The sequence below is a fragment of the Sinocyclocheilus grahami genome, unplaced genomic scaffold (assembly GCF_001515645.1).
Source record: "Sinocyclocheilus grahami isolate Dianchi unplaced genomic scaffold, SAMN03320097.WGS_v1.1 scaffold992.1, whole genome shotgun sequence".
Lineage (NCBI taxonomy): Eukaryota > Metazoa > Chordata > Actinopteri > Cypriniformes > Cyprinidae > Sinocyclocheilus > Sinocyclocheilus grahami.
Window position 1 is genome coordinate 591,372 of NW_015506171.1, and position 6,582 is coordinate 597,953.

The window sequence follows — 6,582 nt, forward strand, 5'->3', positions numbered from 1 at the left end:
TGTGTGTGTGTGTGTGTGTGTGTGTGTGTGTGTGTGTGTGTGTGTGTGTGTGTGTGTGTGTGTGTGTGTGTGTGTGTGTGTGTGTGTGTGTGTGTGTGTGTGTGGTGGATATTGGTGTAAAACTTTTAGTAAGCACTTAATTTTTAGTCCAGACATCTCTGTTGTCCTCTTGACCTTGATAGATCCTTTAAAATGGATTTTGCTCCACTGTTTCCTGCTAAATGATATAGGATATATGTCTTATTAGCATTGACACCGAGAAGGGAGTGAAAAGCTGAAAGTGTAATTAGAGAATAGGTCTTGAAGTACAGTATCAGTGCTTTCAATATTGATGTATCAAGCACAAGGGACAATTCATGCGGGGTAGGCAATTCTGAAACAAATTGTTTGCAGCACCTTTAAAATATTTAACCTTTCATCTGGAATTATAATAACTTTAAAGGGAAATTGTCTGTTGTTGTTGTTAAGAAGAAGAATCCATACAATGTTAATGAAGTCAAAAAAATTATCTTTAGTGTGTATTCAGTGGAACATTAATGATGACAGAATTTTCTTCCTTTTTTTCCTCATAATGTTCATCACAAAATCCGTAGGTGTGATCAAAAAAAAAATGACTACTGCTCGTGTTGCAGCAAAATATCCAAGCCTAAAAGATTCTTTGAGAGAACCGAGGCAGGTCCCTTCATCTGTCCATCACAGACACTCAAAGCTCTATACTTAGTTCAGGTCAGCTGAAGTAGAGAGATGTTTCTGTCTTTTCAGGATGAAAGAACTGAAGAAGCTGGAGTTTGAAGCCCTTGATCTGGTCAGTGCAGCTCCAGTGGAGCAGGAGCACTGGCACCGCTAGATGTGTCTGATGAAGAGAAAGTTGGGTAATTATGGTTGATATTTTTCCACATATCTTGTTTACTAACTGAAATTGAGCCGAAATGACACCATAGGCAGTAGAAAAGTAATGAACACTAAGTAGTTTATTATCAAGGTCAGTGGCATCCACAACAGCAAATATACATAAGCAGCAATGGAGTACGTTTGAGCAGCTTTCGAACCTTTCTCCAGGGAAGAGCCACCTTCAGAGGTGTGCACCAAGCAAACATCGGAGAATGTCATCCATAATTGCCTCCCAGATTCATCTCGCACTGTGCTCAACTCGCTGGCCTGTGTGGAGATGCCGTAGGCTAGCCTGTTTCACAGAAATGTCACAGCTGCCTCTTGTTAGTGCTGCATGCTATAGCAATGATCACCTGCTTGGGCAAAATCATCATTACTGTTGCTCACAATTAGCGTAGGAAGTATTAAACTTCGGTCGGATCATATTAATATACATTACATTTATATACATATATACACTTACAGCAGTTGTCACCCAGTGAGAGGGAGAAAATGTCCCATGCAAAATTATTTCCTGTTTATAAAACAATTTATATTATACGGTTCATTTGGAATGTCCAGAGTCAGTTTTTTGTCCTGGGCAAGGAGAAAATTGTCATAAATTTGCATATATTTAAATGTGAATTATATATCACTTTATATTATGTATATTTAGAATATTTAAAAATATGAACAACTTTTTTGTTTTATTTTATTATTAATATTATTATTACCCTTGCAGCATTTGGCATCCTGTGAGAAGGAGAAAATTATCATAAAACAGCTTTCCCAGTGTGATGCCTATTGTCTGTCAGTCTAATTTAATTCCCCATTAAAATGAGTGACGGTGGGCACTAAATGAATCAGCTCAGGTTCAGACTCTCTGTAACTGCACTGTTGGCCAGCAGACTCATTAAATCAATCTAACCTCCGCCCTCGTTTGACCAACCTCTTCCATGACACTTATGAATTTAATGAACACTCTGTCTGCGTGAGATAAAGGGAGGTGTTCAGCAAGGACAATCTCAGATAGGAGGATATAATGTTCTGTCACTTTCAGTGGTATGAACCATTAAGAAAATCATAAGTTGAAAATCATGAATTAAAAATCATGAATTGAAGTATGCCAGTATAGTTTTAGTTTTGTCACAAAGCTTATAGAGATGGACTAAAAGCCACAAAACTCAACTTTAGATTTTATGAGGCCATTAACTTCTATAGATTGCTAATCATCATCACTCCAGTAGACCAGCGGTTTCCAATTCCAGAAATGGGACCCACTGCAATCCGTGTATCATTTGATCATTCGCTTTTTGATTTAATATTGAAAATGAGAAAACGGCTCCTTTTTAGTTTTTTAGTTTTTTTCAAAAACACGAAAAACGAGAATTCAGCTTAAATTTTCGTTTTTCGTTCTTCGGTGGAAAATGAATAAACAGCTTGAATATTCGATTTCTACATGTGAGTGGGAATTAAATGCCCCTTTCTGCTGATTGGTCAGCCGAAGATCAAACCGTGCCGTCATCAGTTCTTCTGCAGTATCACGCAGCAGAATAATAGTCCTCCACTGCTGCAGTTATGGATTCTTAACGCATTTATTGCAACTACATTTAGTCTTTTTTCATCAAACAAACAGGCTAATGAATAGCTCGAAACAACTCATACCTGGGCAGAGTCTAGACAGGGCTTTCTTCTGTGTAGATATAAATTCTATTCTTTGCATCAGCTGGGCATGGTAGGGTATGATATGACAGCTGTCATAGCCTACCCTGCTCACCCAGTAAGTCTGTTTGTTTAAGTAATTAATTAATTAATTTGTTTCAAAATAAATATTTTAAACACTAAGACAAAAAGGAAAGAATAATAAATTGACTTGGGTATATATAGGCCTATGTTCACGCAAGAACTGTCATTCTGACTGACAACCGGAGAACAACAGATATTAAATAGCCTACTGTTAGAGTTATATAATGTAGTATTGGGTTTTATTAAAATTTATTATAATTGATATCTCAAAAGGATGCACTGCAACGCAATATTTTCATAAAATATAATAACTTGCCATTTCGGTTTGTTTCTCACCAAACCCTCAGTATACCTTCAGAATGCTTGGAATATACGCCACGAGATGCATAGGATTATTTTACGACAGATATGGCAGAGTTTAGCTCCAACTTGCCTCAACACACCTGACTGGAAGTTTCTATGCCTAGTAAGAGCTTGATTAGCTGGTTCAGGTGTGTTTAATTAGGGTTGGAGCTAAACTCTGCAGGACACCGGCCCTCCAGGACCGAGTTTGGACAGCCCTGTCTTAATTTGTGTTCCGAAGATGAACGAAGGTCTTAAGGGTTTGAAACGACATGAGGGTGAGTAATTAATGACAGAATTTTAATTTTTGCGTGAACTAACCCTTTAATCGTGCAGTGTAAAGCTTCTTTGATTATTAATTAACTTTGTGAGATGGCGGTGATCTACAGTAAGATGAGTGACCGATTTCCAGTGATTATAAGGGGTGCGCTCATTGCGCACTATAGGCTATAATCCATTCAGAATTTACATACATTCACTCACGGATTCACTCTTATCAAATATTGCCACTTGCTATTGTGTTGCATATACTACATCAGTTAACTAGGCTAAGTGAAGGTGAAGCAGGTGCTTGCTCAGTGTCGACACGTGCCCGCGAGTAAACAAATACTGTATGTGTAGCATTATTTTTTATGATAGTATTAATCAGTTAAAATTCTTACTTTTGGTTAACGGTTAAACGGTCAATATGAGCATCCCTAACACAAATAAAATGTACTTCATTACTTTTCGTTCATAAACGAATGTGTGAAATCTGTGTAAAAACAGCTTCACATTTTGAAAAATACATTAAATTTTGAAACTAAAGACTCAAACTCTTTATCTAAAACAGTTTCACATTGGCTATTATTTTGAGGCAAGAAATCACAGGTGAATAGGTAAACAGATTTCACCATACTTCACCAGTTGGTTTTTTGTATTACAAATTTTCTGAAATGTTATGTTTAAATACGCAAATGAAGCATTATCTATTTAAATATGCACTAATTTGCATATATTTCCAGAACATAAATCTGAACATTGGATAAAGGCGAGTTAAAAATTATTTTAGTTTTTTGTTGGAATATTGAAGGTTTTCCCAGAAGAGATTTTGGATTTCTCTTTTTATCACTCCATAAATCAGAAAATACTGTCAACAGACAGAAAAAAAACACATGTTTTTAGGAGTAAAATGTTGTATAAATCGGTGTGAATAAATCTGAACAAACCTCTCTGTAAAAACCTTCAGAATATAGATAGGGAAAAAATATGAAATCTACAGACACAAATAGATAAAGTGCAATAAAATAAACACTTAAATGTGTATTTTGAATGTTTTCTTTCCACTAGCTTAAAACGACACATTATGGAAAGCCAAATGGCTCAAAATCTCAAAACTGACCAGTGCATGTAAATCAGTGTTTCTGGCCATAGCGTCTCTCAGTAAATCCTGCTGACGCTCTTTAATCGCTGCGTTGTGTTTCATGTCTCCAGCCTCCTGGTCGTGAGAAGCGCCGCAATGTGAATTCTCTTCCTCTTCATAGACACTGTGACTTCGGTCTCGCCGAACGCCCCTCTCTTCTCGTAGCACGGCCCTCCCTAGTCGCCATCCCTAAACCCTAGCGTGCCAAAACTCATTCAGGGAAACTCTTTCCACATCACGGTCCACCAGAAACCCCAGCGGCGGTCGAGAGCTTCTACTCCAGCGCACCATTGTCCAGTCAGGAATGGTGAAGAAGGCGGGTTTTTGGAAGTTCATTTCATTGGCGTCTCTGATTGGGTCAGCAAACTGTGGATAATTATCGGACGATCGCGGTGGATTGTGCTCTGGTAAATGGGACTGTGTCTCTCAGTGCCTTAATTTTCAGATCCCACGGGCCGAAGCGGCAGCTGCGTTTCGATGGACTCGGAGAAAGACGCCTGGATGTGACGGGACGTGAGCCCTGATTCGGGTCGGCCCTGAGCCATACTGACAAGTGCCCTGTCTTTCGTAACAGTGACGTAGCCATTTTTTTCTCTCTCTTTCTTCCTGGATGGAGGAATGACCCATGCATCTGGAGTCTGGTAGCAATATCTGTGCTAACGGATCAAGATTCACTGTAGCCTGTCACATGACGTCAAGATAATTTATGCAAGTGCATCTTGTTTTAATTGTGTTGACAAATCTGGGCCTTAATTCAACACATGACTGACTTCTGTGTGTCTTCATGTAGGGCGAATCTCATCAGAACATCTCAAAATCAGAAGACAAAATACTAAATGATATTTTGCATAAAGAAAATTAAGTTTTTGGGGGGGAATTAATATAATGCAATTATTTTTATTGAAATCTGGCAGTACAACAAATGCTCCCATGATGAGTAAATACATTTCAATTTAATAAATTAATGATATTCAGTGTACTGCTTATAATTTGTTGAATTTATTTAAAATAATTACATTATATTAATTTATATAAATATATTATATAAATTGAATGGCTGTACAACAAATACTACCATGATGAATAAATACATTACAATTTAAATAAGTAATACCTACAATTTTACTCCTTCAGTATAAGTATTTGTGCACTACAATATTAATTGTACTGCTCTTAAATGCTGATTTAAATTTTTTAAAAATCATTGTATTCCTGTAATAAAAATCATCACTGAGAATAATAAAAAATGGAAAACTCAAAAGTAAAATTTCCATTTAAATCGGCATAATTTAATAGCAGTACAAATACTACTGTGATGAATAAGCATATTACAATTTAAATAATAAATAATATTTACAATTTAAATAAATTGTATTTTTCCACTTGATGACATGTTTTCATGACAATAATACACATTTCCCCCTTCAGTAAAAGTATTTATACACCACGATTCATGATATTTATTGTACTGCTATTAATTTATGCAGTTTTTTTTTTTTATCATGACTGAGAATAATAAATAATAAAAACAAAACTCAAAAATACTACTATGATAAATACATTACTATTTGAATAATGTCATTTTCGATTATATATAATTTAGATTTATTGAAAATGTCAAATAAAAAAATAAGTAAATGTTCATTTCTTAAGGATCCTAAAATGCGCTGCTACTTTATGCAAAATATAATTAATAATTTCTTTTGATTTTGTGATTGGCAGGTTTTGTGAGATTCACCCTTCAGCGTTTTCTGTAAGCTGTAGAGTCATGTGACGTCATTTAGGGCTCCCTCTTGTTTAAAAACATTGTACATGCATCAAGAGACAAACATATGATCATCCAAATGATTCTCATATTTCACCTTAAATCAAGGAAATTAATTCTCAGGATTATTAAGATTTGTCACATACTTTCATGACAATAACACACATTCTTCTCGCCCCTTTGATAGAATTTATACATCATTGTAGTATCAGTTGTACTCTTAATTTATGCTGATTTAAATTTTAAAAACCATTGTATTCCAGTCATAAACACTGAAAATAATATTTAAAAAAGGAAAACTCAAAAGCAAAATGTGCCCGATTGTTGTGAAAATAATGTCACAAATCTTAATGCTCCTAAAAAGATTGTTCTTCATGTAAAATAGTTTTATTTTTGGTATTTGTGATGAAATGTGATTCAGGCGAATAATTCTCTCAGCGTTTGTCTTAAATTCACG

The 6,582-nt window shown here is 35.6% G+C and overlaps 1 protein-coding gene across 1 annotated transcript in view; it reads left to right on the top strand.

The window, feature by feature from the left end:
- LOC107565292 (E3 ubiquitin-protein ligase ZNRF2-like) overlaps positions 1-5,346 on the top strand; it is a 59,701-nt gene extending 54,355 nt beyond the window's left edge. Inside the window, exon 5 of the mRNA XM_016250510.1 lies at positions 4,432-5,346. The gene's annotated coding sequence lies outside the window, so the exon portion shown is untranslated. The remainder of the gene's footprint in view (positions 1-4,431) is intronic.
- Positions 5,347-6,582: the final 1,236 nt, after the last annotated feature.